Below are 15,734 nucleotides of genomic sequence, written 5' to 3' on the forward strand. Positions count from 1 at the left end.
ATAGCGCGATCAGGATATAGAAATAATTGTTTATAATTGATCTTGAAATTGATGGGTAACAAATTAGAGGAAGCAAACCATTCTTGAAAATTTTTTTTTAAATTTGAAGCTTTTAAATTCACTTTTAATACTATTATTACACATTCAATTATTTTTGTTTATATATATGAATCTTTTTGAGAAAATATAATAATTTGATTGGTTTTTAGGTTTTGAATATACTACAAGTCCCAGAATGTCTTTTATTGGTAATAGTGATTTGTGAGTATAAAAGTGAACAGGGTGAAAGAATTTATGAACTTTGATGAAGACCGTTTGGTAAAAACACGTCGTTTTGTTGCATTGAATAAATTATATGAAAGAATAAGCCCTCACGGAGTGCGTGGCAGTTTTCTTTTGCTGAATAATTACATAGAGAGACTGGTCTACCCTCATGCTTCGCACCAGCTGGTGAACGTGTCATTATTTTGACCACATTGTATTGGATATATATATATATATATATATGTATATATATATATATATATATATATATATATATCAACAACAACGCTCATGAAATTCTTCAGAAACAACCGCACTCCGGGATCTCTTATTTCACAGGATTCATTTATTAATATATATATAGATTATACTTTTCTCTTTAAAATCACACTAAAATGACAAAAAGCCAATGAAGGGAACTGGTGATATAAGCACTCATTTCAACTTAGGAACAGCCAATGCGGCACACTCCCGTGGTAGCCATTTGGAGATCCCCTCTGGGCTGGCGCGTGATAACTTAGTTTTCGCCCGCTGGCCCAGCGAAGATCTCGGCTGCAACACAGGAGCCGGCTCCAAATGGAGCCGGCAGTGTTGCGGGAGTGAAAAGCTCCATGGGGCCGTGGCAGGGGACCCTGCAACTCCCCTTTCCGCCAGCCTTTTTTAATGGCGGTTCATATCGCCATGAAAAGGCTGGCGGGAGAGGGACTCGTAATCCCCTGGGCAGCGCTGCAAGTAGCGCTGCCCTGGGGGATTACAACCGCCGGAACCAATGTGGTGGGAAACCTCTGGTCCCGGCGGTGCAACCGCGGCGCTTCCACCGCAGTCGTAATCCCATGTGAAGCACCGCAAGCCTGTTGGCGGTGCTTCCGCCAAAACAGCCCTGGTGGTCTTTGACCACTAGGGTTGTAATGAGGGCCTTAATTTATTAAAGAATAAATGATTTTTAGTGCATAAAAACTAAAAGCTCCAATCTGGATCTGGTCGCACTCGACCGGGGCGGAGTCAAAAACTGAGGCTGACAGCGATGGAGCTCTGCTCTGATAGCAGGTTGCGGGAGGTCACAGTCAAAGTTTTACCTTCTGACCTCATCTTTTTTTCAGGACGAGTTTCTTCTCTGGGGCAATGTAGCAAGTTGGATCCGACCTCCCTAGAGCCCAGTTTGGATACGTGTCGCAGGAGACTTCGGTGAAGAATTCTATCTTCGGATTTAGATGATTTTTGTGATAGAAATCTTCGTCTGGACCAAATCTGAAATCAAATTCGACCTCCCAGGAATCCCCCTTGAATACACTGAGCAGGAAGCCTCTGTCAACTTTTTACATTGGGATTTAGAAAAGGTTTTGAAGCTTTTTCTCTCTGACTTCGGAAGACCCTTCAAAGCAAGCCAATCTTGACTCAATGTCATTGAATTGCCTCTCTACGAGCCCCCGGTGGATTCCTGGAAGTCTGGTGCTCCAGATCTTCTCAGCAGGATGAACCTGCAAGTCAGGCCGGTTTACAGTCAACAGAAGCCAGCTTGACTCACGACATCAGATCGGTCCATTTATGGGGATTTTTTTCCAAAGTTCTCCCATCTTCTCCTAGCTTCTGGATCTTGTTCCAGAAGGTTTTTGGAGGCCCTTTAGGAGTACACAGCTCGTCCCAATGTTCAAGAAGCTCCAAGTTCCTCCTTGAGGGCCAGGACTTCAACTCCCAGAATGCACCTGACTCAAATTCAAAAATGACCACCAGTCAGTTTTTTCAGGGCTTGATGTAGGGGACTCTGGTTAGCTATTTTCTACCTGTAGTAAACAGGGAGATCCTCTTGGAGCAGTTGAAAACAAGCAAAGTCCTTTTAGTGGTGTAGCTCAAGTGTTCAGCTGGTGCAGTTCTCCCGAATGCAGTGTCCAGGTGCAGGTCAGGGGTCCAGCAGGTCAGTCCTTCTTCATCTTATCTTGTTCCTTGTAGGGATCTGAGGTGGGGAGCAGCTCTGCCAGTTTTATCCTTGCTCCTGGGGTAGAAAGCAGGGGAGAGGGCTCTGTCCAATCACATGCAGGCCACCACCCTCCTGATTGACCACTTCCTGGGAATAGTGGCAAAAATCAATCCCAGGGAGCAACATTCTCAAACAATCCTAAATGGCAGAGATTCAATTTCAGAGGTTAGGTCTGGCTGGGCCCACCCAGTAGTGTGACTAAATTACCCTTAACACACCCCTTTCCAATACTCTCCTAATCTAATCAGGGCGCACCTGGCTGTCTGGTTTTGTAGAAAATGAGTGAGGTCTATTTGCTGGACCAAATGTCCTTCCCTCCTTTGATGTACAGTGGCTGTTATCCCCCCATTTCTGTATTGCCTTCTGCTGAGGTAGGACCTCAGGCACTTCTTTTCTATTCTGCCCAGGCCACTTCATACCTCATCAATGCAGCCTAGCCAGGCTACCAGCGGCTGGCCAATCAGAGAAGGACACTACAGGGTTAAAGTTGTTAACTTTCAGGTAGAGTTCTAAAACTCTCTCCCTGAGTTAGTTATATTATAATTAACACTTGCAAGTAGTGGCTTTGTTATAACAATACATTTGATACCAATCATGATATATATATCTCCTTTTGAGGCTTTATTAATGAAAAACATAGTCTCCCTTGTTAGCCTATTGAGGCCATTCACTACATTGGGGGAAAACAAATGCAGCTATTTTCCCTCAGCACGGCTTATAGAACATCTTTTATAACTTCCCTGCTTATAGTTAGACTGCACCCAACCCTGAGGGAACCTTGCATGTAGAAATAAGGTAGTTTGAGATTTTGGAAGTACATTTAATTCCAGAGTCGAATTTTGGGTTAACTTTAACTTAAAAGCAGCCAGCAAGGCTGCCCTGCCTTTAAAATGACATTAAGCACCTCAGCAGTGCATTTATGGGTGCACTACCTATGCTGAGGTCCCTACCCTATATGCCCAACCATAATCTAGGGACTTATAGGTAGGTTGACACTGCCAATTATAATTAGCCTAATTTGCATAATGCATTTTACACAGAGCACTGGCCCAGTGACTGGTTAGCATTACCCAGAGCACAGCCAAGAGTCAGTAATCACCAGTATCTGTCCAAAAAGTGTGAGGGTGACCAGGGCTAAAAAATAGGACTATCCTACACTGGAAATGCATTAGTTTCCTACATCACCCCAGTGATGGTGTAAGGGTGGCGCAGCAGGGAGGAATAACATTATTTCTCCCTGTTTTATCTGCATTCTGCAGCACACATAGAAGGAGTAAAATGCCTCCTGTGATGGTTTTTGTGCAGGAAATTGTACTCTCCTGCACAACGACAATCACCACCTGCAACCATGGTGCAAGGGTACCTACATTGGTGCATGGCAGCAATGTTTGTGACAGCACAGGGGCAAAGGACAGGAATGAGCCATATCTTGTAGATAAGGTACATTCCTGTTATGTTGTTTGTTGCAGAATAGCGCAGCAAAAAGGTTTGCCCTTGACCAAAGCTTTGTAAATGAGGCCCTCAGTTTTTATAGTTTGTAGGTGAGATGTTTTTGAAACTTCCTTATTTGAATGCGAGTTTCAAAGCTTACTGGCTTGGATAGGTAATGTCCTCCTAGAGGACTTTTCTTGAATCATGGAACCTTCACATATAGGTTTGGAAGATGCATTTGTGGTGGTGGGGCTGTAATTTGCGCTGAAGTAATATTGGTATGCTCCTTCTAGTGGGTTTAGGTAGATATTGAAAAGAGGCAATATTGGATTCTTGAGGATCTCCGTCTGTAGTGACAAAAGGTGCAGTGAGGTGGGAATTCCTCTGGATTTGAATCTTTTGAGTGAGGGTGACAGAACATGTCAGTGGCAGATAATGGACTCAATGGCAGGAGTGTTGCTTCTCCATTTGAAACTATGGTAGTCTTGGTGTAGTGGTGATACAATCAGTGCAGACTCCAGGAGTGGGCTGCAGTGTATTGCTGTTTGGATGCCAAACAAAGTTGTTTTCTTTAATGAAAGCTGATAATGAAATGGAGAGAACACTTCCTATCAATTTGATTAGGAGCAGTATATTGCTTTTTGAATTTAGGATGACAGAAAATATCATTGGATCAGTGAATAGTTTTCTAGTTGCATATAGCTACAAGTTCATTCATAAATAACCCAGAACACAGAGAGTGGTTGATAGCTCTGGCCAATCAGCAATGAATGAGGATGTGAAAATATAATTTGGACAGAGGATGCCAGTTTTCCAAGGTTCTACAAATAAAATACTGAAAGAAAGTAATCTATGTGGGTACATAAATGATGCCATGGAACCTGTCAGGAGTGATGTAATATATGAAGTCATAAGAAGTACTTGGCAGGATGCAAGTTATAGTTATTTCTGCTAAATATAACTGGTGAATTTCTGTGCTTTTCGAGTTCTAAACTTTAATGTTGTGACTGACATTTTCACCTAACTATAATGTCACTTTATCCTTTGATTTTTCCAGTGAATTGCTATGGTTTTATTTAAACAAAAAAAGATCTTTTGTTCACACCTAACTATAATGTTTCTTTCACCTTTTTTTTTTTAGTGAACTTTTATGTTTTTAGGAATGCAAAGTAATATTTTATTGGCACATATAAACCCAAAGCCCAGGCCCTGCAGCAAATTCCCTCTTGGCCAGCCCCCCTAAGCCTATATTGGATCCGGGAGCCCCATTCCTCAGGTCCTTTGTTATTTTTAGGTAGGTGACCCAATGCCCACCCAGGGCACCTACTAAGCATAATGTTCGGGCTTGTTCGTGCCTGGAAAGAGAAGTTATTTATACCGCATCCTCCAGGCTGGTGGAATATATTGTTCTGTTTCTCTGCCCATGTCAATGCGGGTAGTAAAACAGAACACGTCAGCACCCAGCTGGCTGGAGCATTTTTAAAGCTTCCACCAGCTTGGAGTAGATTTACTTTCCTGTTTGATGGGAGATTTAAAAATGCTCCCACCAGATGGGAACAATGTTTCCCTGTCCATGCTAGTGCAGACAGGGAAACTAAGGTGTCTCGGGTATGGGCTTGCCAGGAGACAGTAAGGCCCGTATTTATACTTTTTTTAGCGCCGCATTTGCGCCGCATTTTGACGCAAAACGGCGCAAACCTACAAAATACAATGGCATTTTGCAAGTTTGCGCCGTTTTTGCGTCAAAAAACGACGCAAATGCGGCGCAAAAAAAGTATAAATACGGGCCTAAGTGAGCAAGTACCAGGGCATGGAGTCCCTGGGGCTATTAAAAGGATCAGGGAGGGGAGGGAAGGCACTTTTTAAAAACATTTTGGTCTCTGAGGGAGTGTCCCTGTGGGACACTCCATGAGCCATAGGGTGGGGAACCTATGCCCCGTTAAATTATTATATTTTAAACTTCAGTATAGAGGACTAAGTACCTGTGACCTACAATGGCTGCCAGCGATATTTTTCTCATGTTGCTGGTAATCAGTCAGAGCGCTCGCTCCTGCTGGAGACTGAGATGGGCCAAGGAAAAAAACATCCCTGGGCCAATCAGAACACTCTGTTTTTAAATTGGAGCTTCTGTGAGAATCTTGTGAGCCTCTTCTAGACCCAACTTCCTAGATATGCAAATATTTTTAAAGCTCAATTTCTCCAAACTACAGAATGGATTTATACCAAATCACACCAAACACAACCTACAGATCAAGATCTAGCATCCTGACAAATTTGGTGTGATTTCCTTCAGCAGTTTTTGCTGTAGCCCTGCCTAATGGGACCTCTTTTTTCTTGGCCCCATGCTTAATGGATCACCCCAAAACTTTCGAGAAAGAAGCTGAAGGGAAAGTTTTGAGAAGATTGATCAAACTATGCCAAAGTTATCAGCAAACCAAAAAACTCTGTGTATATGGAAAAGCAGTTCTAACTATATGGATCCGGTTGCCAATGGTTAATGTATGTGGGCATATATGTGTGTGTGTGTGTGTGTATATATATATATATATATATATATATATATATATATATATATATATATACATACATACATCTATAGATCTCTCTCTCTCTCTCTCTCTCTCTCTCTCTCTCTCTCTTGGAAGAAGCCTCTCAAAGAGTTCAACCAGAATGTTCTTGATTATGTCCTGGGCCTGTGGTTACATATGGCTGAGTACATGAAGAAGGCAAGCAGCAATCTAGAGGCCAGCCAAGAGCTCAAGTAGCTCTAGCATGAACAGAAGGCTGTCATGCTTGAGTATCACCCAGGTTAATTGGTGTGGGTTTTGGAGCCTTTGGCTCCTAGGGCTCTCCAGGCCACGTTGACTGGCCCTTACCCCATTCTGGAGAAGAAGGGTGAGGTCACCTACCTGGTGGACCTTGGCACCCCAGGAATCATCATGGGATTCTGCATGTAAACAGACTGAATTCCCACAAAGAAAGGTAGACATGAGTATGCTTCTGGTCACAAATAAAGGAAAGGAGGAGGAGGGAGAACCTCTGCCAGACCTCCTCTCCAACAATGCACAAGATGGGTCAGTGGAGGGAGTAGTACTCCCTCCGCATTGACACCCCAGCAGCAGACAGACTGCAGACATTTCAACAGATTCTATGTCAATGGGATTTTTCAAAATTTTGAACAAGACTACAGCCTGAAGTGCTGAACGGAAGTATGCCAAATTTGTCAGAAAGCCAGATCTTGGTCCCAAAAGCATTCTTTTTGTGATTTGGTGTAAATCTGTTCAGTAGTTTTGGAGAAACTGAGTTTGAAAAATGTAGTTGTATACGGATGCAGATTTTCTGTGGATCTGACTGTCCCCGTGCAGATATCTGATTGGCTGCCAACACTTCAAGCAGAAAGTGTTAGCAGCCATCTTGGTACTCAGCTTCAGCCAGGACCCAGAAAAAAGGAAAAAAAGAAAAGAGACCATGGTAGGGACACCCTTGCCCCTTAGTTCTGGTGCCAGGTTCCCAGAGGGACCCAGCCATGGCATAAAAGCATTTTTTTTTTAAATATCAGAAAAATCCATGGATCCAGTTCCAGAGATTTTTCCAATGATTGAAAAAAAAAAGGGTGGTTTCCCACCCTTTTCACGAAACCCCTGGGTAGGCCAAATCTCAGGGGCATGAGAGAAATAAGGAAGGGGGTGCACGTGGCCCCCTCGTCAGCTTGCCAAAGCCCCAGGGACTGCCACCTCTTCAGGGCTAAAATGTAATTAAATGCAGGGTGTCTGCCACCTCCCTGGGGCTACAAACAAATAAAACTCAGGAGGACCACCTGGCCCCCCACTTCCCTGGGGACCACCACCTCCCTGGGGCTTCAAACAAATAAAATGTGGGGGCTGCCCAGCCCCCCCACCTGCAGCCTTACGGACCACCACCTTCCTGGGACTTCAAATAAGTTAAACACAGGGGTGCCTGCCCCCCCACCTCCCCACAGCCCCTGGGACCATCACCTCCCAGGGTTTCAATGAAACAATAAAGGAGGTCCATGTGGACCTCCAGGCCCCGGGGACCACTATATCCCCAGGGATATTTTATTTGGAGATGTTCCCCCCTGAGGAGTCACTGATGGCCCTGGGGACCGCTACCCCCAAGGACTGGCTCCTGCTATGTCCCAGGGTGTCCACCCTCAGGAGATAGCTGTTTGCTCTGACTTGTTGAGAACTTTGACAGCTCCCTCCAATTCAGGGCAAACACCTTGCTTTTAGTGAGGGAGTTCTGTCAAGATGCAGGCAGGGAAGCAGAGGAAACATTGCTCACTCACTGACACAGTCACAAACACACTCTGTCACTTACCCATACAAGCAAACACACACAGCCACTTGTACAGCCACTAACACTCCCTCTGAACCATCTATACAACCACTTACACTCACTGGATGATGTGATCAATGATGTCATCAGTGATGTCATTAGTGATGTCACTGACCATGTCATAAGTGATATAATATGTGAGGTCATAAGTAGTGCATTACTGGGGCACAAGTTAAAGTTAGCTGAGGTAACTATAACTGCTTAACTTCACTGTTTGTATTGGTAAAATTTGAGCCTAGCTATAAAATCACTGTAAGCTTTGTTTTTTTCAGTGCTATGCACACTTATCTGAGCAATAATTTTACTGCAGATGTTACAGTGACATTATCAATGATGTTTTCAAAGATGTCATGAGTGTTGTAATTTGTGGGCTAATTAATGGGGGCATGGCAAGGGCATACGTAATAGTTATTTGAAATAACTCTAACTGTTGAATTTCCCTAGTTTTGTGCAAGTAAATTCAGAACCTAACTATAATGTCAATTTTGTTAAAGTAAAGTAATTTTAAACTACCGCCACTCACGGACTTTGGCTGTGCGCAGCAGAGGTTGACTGCAGGGGTTGGTGTTATATATATATATATATATATATATATATATATATATGTATATATATATATATATACACACACACACATATATATATATATATATATATATATATATATATATATATATATATATATATATATATATTGTATCATATTTTTTGTTTTTTTTAGCGTGAGCTCAGATCTCCTACAGGGGAATTGGTATGCCACTAATGTGTGATCTATGGTATGCCTACACCTGCTTTATCAACAAGGGTGTATACATGCATAATTACCATTGAACAACAGTGCTTAAATACAAATAGAAATATGATAGAAAAGCAGGAGAGGAAGATAGGCAAATACAGGATATTCATGCGTCGTCCTTATACTTTAACGGATTTCTTTTATCCATTGCTTTCAACATTAAAATTAAGGCCCATATTTATACTTTTTTTGCGCCTCATTTGCGTCCTTGTTTGACGCAAAAGCGGTGCAAACTAACCAAATAAAACTGTATTTTGTAAGTTTGCTCCGATTTTGAGTCAAAAAGTGACGCAAATGAGGCGCAAAAACAGCATAAATATGGGCCTAAGTTTGCATATCTATGGGCAAAAAAAAATCATTGTATGCTTTCTAAATTATAGGCCCGCGTTTTCAAATGGGCTCACACTTTCAATACATTAATAGGATGTATCAGCCCACCCAACACTGATAATATTCCTCTAAACATAAGCAGAAAAATACACAAGCAGCCGGAAGTCTCTGAGACACACTGCCCACTTGGGCAATTGCATGTAAAATTCTCAACTCTGTGTTAAAGCGCTATATCGTTCTTTTGATTCCTTAGAAATTCTCTGCAGTGGTGATAACAATTGAGATCAATCCAGGAATCAGATGTCACCAATATACACATCTACCCCTGCACCTAAACAGCAATGTGAAATCCCACCAGTCATAAAATGTAATGCATCACTGTCAATGCACCTAATCCTAAACTGTACCAATCTCTTTATTTTTTAGGCCTGGTAAACCACACAGCTATGCAGGTGTTTGCATGTATGTTTGTTTGTTTCACGCTGCCACCCACGTGCAGCTATTAACAGGTGATAGAGGGGATAGTCCTTTTTCAGACTGCACTTTTATCCTTCTGAACCCAACAAGGATGTCTTTGTTGAAAATAAAACAAAAGGGCAGAATTCACAGCAGACTAGAAACCTAGATATAAAGGCCCGTATTTATACTTTTTGACGCTAAACTGCGCTAACGCAGTTTACCGTCAAAAAGTTTAGCGCCGGCTAACGCCATTCTGAAGCGCCATGCGGGCGCCGTATTTATTGAATGGCGTTAGCCGGCGCTAGCAGACCGGCGCTGCCTGGTGTGCGTGGAAAAAAACCACGTACACCAGGCAGCGCCGGCGTTGAGGAAAATAGCGTTAGGGCGTCTTAAAATGGTGCAAGTCAGGTTGGCGTAAAAAAATCGCCTCCACCCGATTTGCGCCATTTTTAACGACGCCCAGACGCCATTTACATGACTCCTGTCTTAGTAAAGACAGGAGTCATGCCCCCTTGCCCAATGGCCATGCCCAGGGGACTTATGTCATTGGGCATTGAGGCATGTAGGGGGGCACAAATCAGGCCCCCCTATGCCAAAAAAAAATTATACTTACCTGAACTTACCTGAATGTCCCTGGGATGGGTCCCTCCATCGTTGGGTGTCCTCCTGGGGTGGGCAAGGGTGGCAGGGGGGGTCCCTGGGGGCATGGGAGGGCCGCTGTGGGCTCATTTTGAGCCCACAGGTCCCTTAACGCCTGCCCTGACCCAGGCGTTGAAAAGAGGCGCAAATGCAGGTTTTTTTGCCCCGCCCACTCCCGGGCGTGATTTTTGCCCGGGAGTATAAATACGACGCATTTGTGTCGCAGTCATTTTTTTGGACGGGAACGCCTACCTTGCATCTCATTAACGCATGGAAGGCGTTCACGCAAAAAAATGACGCTCTTTCCTCATACTTTGGCGCTAGACGCGTCTAACGCCAAAGTATAAATATGGCGTTAGTTTTGCGCCGAATTTGCGTCGAAAAAAACGACGCAAATTTGGCGCAAACGGAGTATAAATATGCCCCAAAGAATTTGCAATGGTGAAAACATCATACATTTTCTGATACAGTTTTCAAATAGGGCCATGGCTGTGCAAAACTGTATTTCACTTAATAGAACAACATTTTTGAAAGAATGATGAATTCTGTTCTCGGTATTAGGTAAACATCGTCCATGAAGCATCAGACCATGCTACTGTGGGTTAAATTACCTATGTTCTGCCATACTGTGCAGTGCTGGTTACCCAAACACTGTATGTATTCACAAATCTTTTAAAATGATTTATAGTTTCACTTTTTAAAATATTATATAGCATAACTTAAAAAATATAAGCGTAAGACTTTGAGAACCTCTTTGACAGTCAGCAGCTATGGTAAAATGCACCGCCGCTCAATTACTTAAATATGCACTATGCAGCACAGTAACCAAAGTTGCTGAACTGTGTTACACAAAAGAAAGCAGTGCCTTTTGTACTAATCTATGGCAATGCTGCTGTCATCTCCAGTGGTGGCGCTTCTCATGTCTGCCTAGCACTACGCAAATAACTTTGCTACAAAGTACGAAGGAATGATTCTCGACAGGTTCCCTTCCAGTGCAAAATACTATATCTAGACATATTTTAATATGTTTCCCACATTGTATATGTGCCGTACAGTACAGCACACATGCAATGTTGCAAAAGTTAGGAGAAAATTATATCTCCTGGTTAACTCCTGCCCCAAGGATGTGGTATTTTTTTGTGCAAAGCCTGTCTATCTTTCTTAGGAGCTAGGGCTTCGTCTTAAAAAACATCAGTGATAGCAAACAAATACTTATGTGCCACCAATGGGGCACTCTGGTTGCAAACTTTTAAAAAGCACTCCAGTCTGCACCTCTCCCTGGTACACTATTCCACTCTACACCACTCCATTTGATGATATTCTATTCCATGCTACTCCACTCTACTCCACTACATTGTATGTCACTCCACTCTACCCGACTACACTCTATGCCACTTCCACTCTACGTCACTCTACTCTATGCCATTCCACCTATTCCACTATACCATACAGCACTAGGCATTTATTAAGCGTATGGCTACCGAGACCTCCCACCAAATTACTCAAATAAGGGGATCTTAAGATGTTGTCTAATATTAAGTTCCTCCTTTGTCATTCTGCGAGGAAAGGGTATTTCAAAGATTTGATACCAGATATGCAAATGAGCATCCATCACTTCTAGCTTTCTTAATCAAAGGCACAGTGTTCTGCAGTCCGTAGAGATATTTTTTGGGATTGTAGGTGCTTGCAATACACTATAGTAGAGTAGTAATCTTATTATGAATAGTCCAATGGCACAGACATTTAAAATGAATTCTCTTGGATACTGGCAACCAGTGGAGCGACACAAGAGGTGAAGCAACAGAATGGTGTTTTAGTATCTTTAGTAGAATGCGTGCTGCTGCATTCTGAACCACTTGAAGTCACTTAACCCCCATGCAAAGGACATCCCAGATAGACCCAAACACACAGAAGCCCGTAAAAGCATTCAGCAATCTGCTGTCAATGCCTTTCATTTATATTTTGCTTTGTTAAATATTGCCAATTACAAGACATTTTGAGAAAACTGGGCTGGCTGCAGAAGCCCCCTAACTTTTTGCCCCCATTTTACACTTTTTGCTGGTGTTTTATTGACTCCGATGGTACCCTGGGTACTGCAGAGCAATCCCAGAGCCTGTGCTCTTTGTAAAATGAGTATGCAAATTAGGCTAATTATAATTGCTATGTCAACCTACCTATAAGTCCCAAGTTTATGGTAGGGCATGTACGTTTAGGGACCCCAACATAGGTGGTGCACTCATAGGTGCACTGCTGACGTGCCCAGGGTCATTTTAAAGGTAGGCCTCCCTTGCTGGCTGCTTTTAAATTAAAGTTGCATGCAAATTCGACTTTATAATGAAAAGAACTTCTAAAGTCTTAAACTACCTTATTTTTACATATGTCACCCCTATGGTGTACCCTGGGTGCCCCCAGGGTTGGGTGCAGTGTAACTATAAGTAGAGACGTTTTATGAACCCTGGTTAGATAAAATAGCCACATTCATTGTTCCCTCTTTGTAATGAATAGGCTCTATAGGCTAAAATGGGGAGACTTTATTTTAATTAATAATGTCTCCAAAGGAGCTAGATATGGCAAGTTTGGCCACAAACTGATTGGTATAATAAATGCAACTACTTGCCATTGTTTGATTTAATACAACTAGTTTCAGCTCTGTAGTGCCCTTCTCCGATTTGCCAGACTCTGGCAGCCTGCCAGGCTTCCTTGATGAGGTGTGAAGTGGCTGGGGCTTAACACAAAGGACGTGCCTGGGGGAAGAGACGCGCCTCAGCAGATGGTGAAACAGGATGGGGGGAAGCAGCCAAACTCATCTTCAAAGGAGGGAAGGGTATTTAGAGAGGCTCAGGACTTCCCCATTTCCTGAAAACCCAGAAAACCAGGTGCCCTCTTGATTAGATTAGGAGAGGTCAGGAAAGGGGTGTGTTAAGGATTTTTAGTCACACCAGTGGGTGGGCTCAGCCAGGTCTAACGTCCAAAATTCAGTTTCTGTCATTTGGGATTTTTAAGGAATGTTGCTCCCTGTGATTGATTTTTGCCACATGTCTCAAGAACTGGTCATCCAAGAGGATAGTGGCCTGCCTGTGATTGGACAGTTGCCCCTCCTCCCAATTTTCACCCCAGGAGCAAGGCTAGATTTGGCAGATCTGCACCCACACCTCAGATCCCTACCAGCACCAAGACAAAGAAGAAAAAAGGCTACCCTGCTGGACCCCTGACCTGCACCTGAAGGACTGCACTAGCTGCACACTTGGGCTTCACCACTAAAAATGCCTTTACATGTCTTCTACTGCTTCAAGAAGGGACACTTTGCTACAGGTACAAGGAGCTGCCCAGAGCCCCATGTGTCATGTCCTGTAAGAAAACACACCTGACCAGCGTCCAATGGCCATTTGAGGATTCTGATCAAGTGCGTTCTGGAAACTGTAGTCCCAACTTCCAAGTAGCAGCTCAGAGCTTCTGGAACCTTGGATCAAGTTGTGGACACTTCAAGGACCCAAAAAGGACCTCCAGAAGAACATCTAGAATTTTAGAGACATTTGGAGAGACTCCATATGTTGAAGAGGTGCATTGTGGGAGTTGTAGTCCCAGGCCTCAAGAGGCAAACCCAAACCTCTGAACCCTTAGCTGGTGCTGTGGACCACTTTCCTGAATCAAGAAGCACTTATGAAAGTAAGTGTAACAGGTTTATCTTGTGGGTGGCCTGAACTCTGAACTTTTTTAACCCTTTGAGCGTTAGTTGCTTCTATGCGCTAGAAAACATTAAAAAAGCATATCTCTGGTTCCCCTTATTCGATCTGAATCGTTTTGGTGTCATTTCAAGGATAAAAATATATTCTATTTTTATAAATTGGTGTTTTGTGTTTAAAATGATTTACTATTTTGTGATTTTTCAATGCTACAAAGGGTTTAGTGGGGATTATTTTATTGAGACCTGACTAGACCAAGTGGGGGTTGTTGGCCTATTGCTAAGTGTAGGTACTTACCTGCCCTTACCAATAATCCACTTTCCAACAGACATGCATTCCCTACTGAGCCATTTTTATATACATCTCCTTTTCAGTTTCACTCTTCAGTCTCCTTTGTTCCTCCCCACACTCTATTACCTCATTTTCCATAGTAACCATGCTTGCAATATCCTTTGCTTACCAGTAGGTCAAATGTTCACAAGTTTCTCTAAAGAACTTTAGCAGGTGTGGTTGACTCTTTGCAATAGCAATCACTATCCCAAACAACATAACTTTTTTCATTTTTCCAAAGCTAATGAGAGGGTTTGTTACTTTTTATCATGCAGTCAGGACCTTATTGTAGTTCTCCACCATTCTCCACCATTCAATCAAATATGCTCTTTTGTATTTTACTTGCTGTCCTCCATTTTAACTGCCTTTCATCTTCACAACTGTTGTGTCTGCTGCAGACTATCCTGTGTGCTACACCTACTTGTCTCCAAAATAGTCAGAGTCTGGATTGTCGGCAATAGGTTTATGTTTTGGGCCAGGGAGAGTGCTAAAAAGAGTGGCATTGACAGGGACCTAGGTTTACTCAGTGTAGACATTACTTGGGCTGGCCAGAGAAGGTTAAAGTAGCATCAATTGCAGCGTTTGGTTGAAAGCATTGCAGATTACCAACATCCAGACCTCACTGTGCACTGTAGTTGCAATGATGTAGGCACAATTTCTGGGTAACACAGAAAATCGTAATGAATGATGCCTTTCATAATTTAATGACATTTTTCCTACATACTACATTGGTTTTCTCCAACATTTGCCAAAGACAGAAGTGGCAGTAGTCAACTGAATTTTGTCCACAGAGAGAGAAATCTAGTAAACATCTCAATAAAACTGTTTCCCTATTGCGCTGAGCCAGAACAAATTACACTTCGATATGGCTGGAATATATCGAAGGAATGGAGTCCATGCCACAGACAGTGGCAACTGAATGTTCCTCAAAAACCTAAAAGTCTGCATTCTGTTTTATATGTAATTATCATCTAGACATCTTAAACACAAAGGTTCCTTTAAGGAACCAGCCTTTTGCCAAACATTAGTTCTTTTTGTTTTTAAATCCTTTTTTTAAATTTCTCACCTGGATTTGCGGATCCACTGCGGATCTCCAGATAAGGGGTCTGCCTGTTTGTTGTATGCGAAGTACGGAAACACAACTGGTAAGTAGTGAAACACTTTTATTTACTGTAAATCTTCAGGAGCCACCATCAACATGTCCTGTCACCTCGCCAACTGTTGCTGCTCTCCGGTTACCTAGACAACTCCAGCACTAGTCCCTCACTGTTCCGCATTCCAAATGGAACATTTATATAACATACTATCTCTTCCCTTTTTTTTTTAAACATACCATACAGATAATTAAAACTATATCATAGATATTAACATAACCTACAAATACTAAACAAACTCTAAAAAACATTGTAAATTGTAAGCAAAAAAAATAAAAAAAATAATTAGAACACAAAATAATACAAAAATAATAAAA

This window comes from Pleurodeles waltl, chromosome 3_1 (genome assembly GCF_031143425.1).
Source record: "Pleurodeles waltl isolate 20211129_DDA chromosome 3_1, aPleWal1.hap1.20221129, whole genome shotgun sequence".
Lineage (NCBI taxonomy): Eukaryota > Metazoa > Chordata > Amphibia > Caudata > Salamandridae > Pleurodeles > Pleurodeles waltl.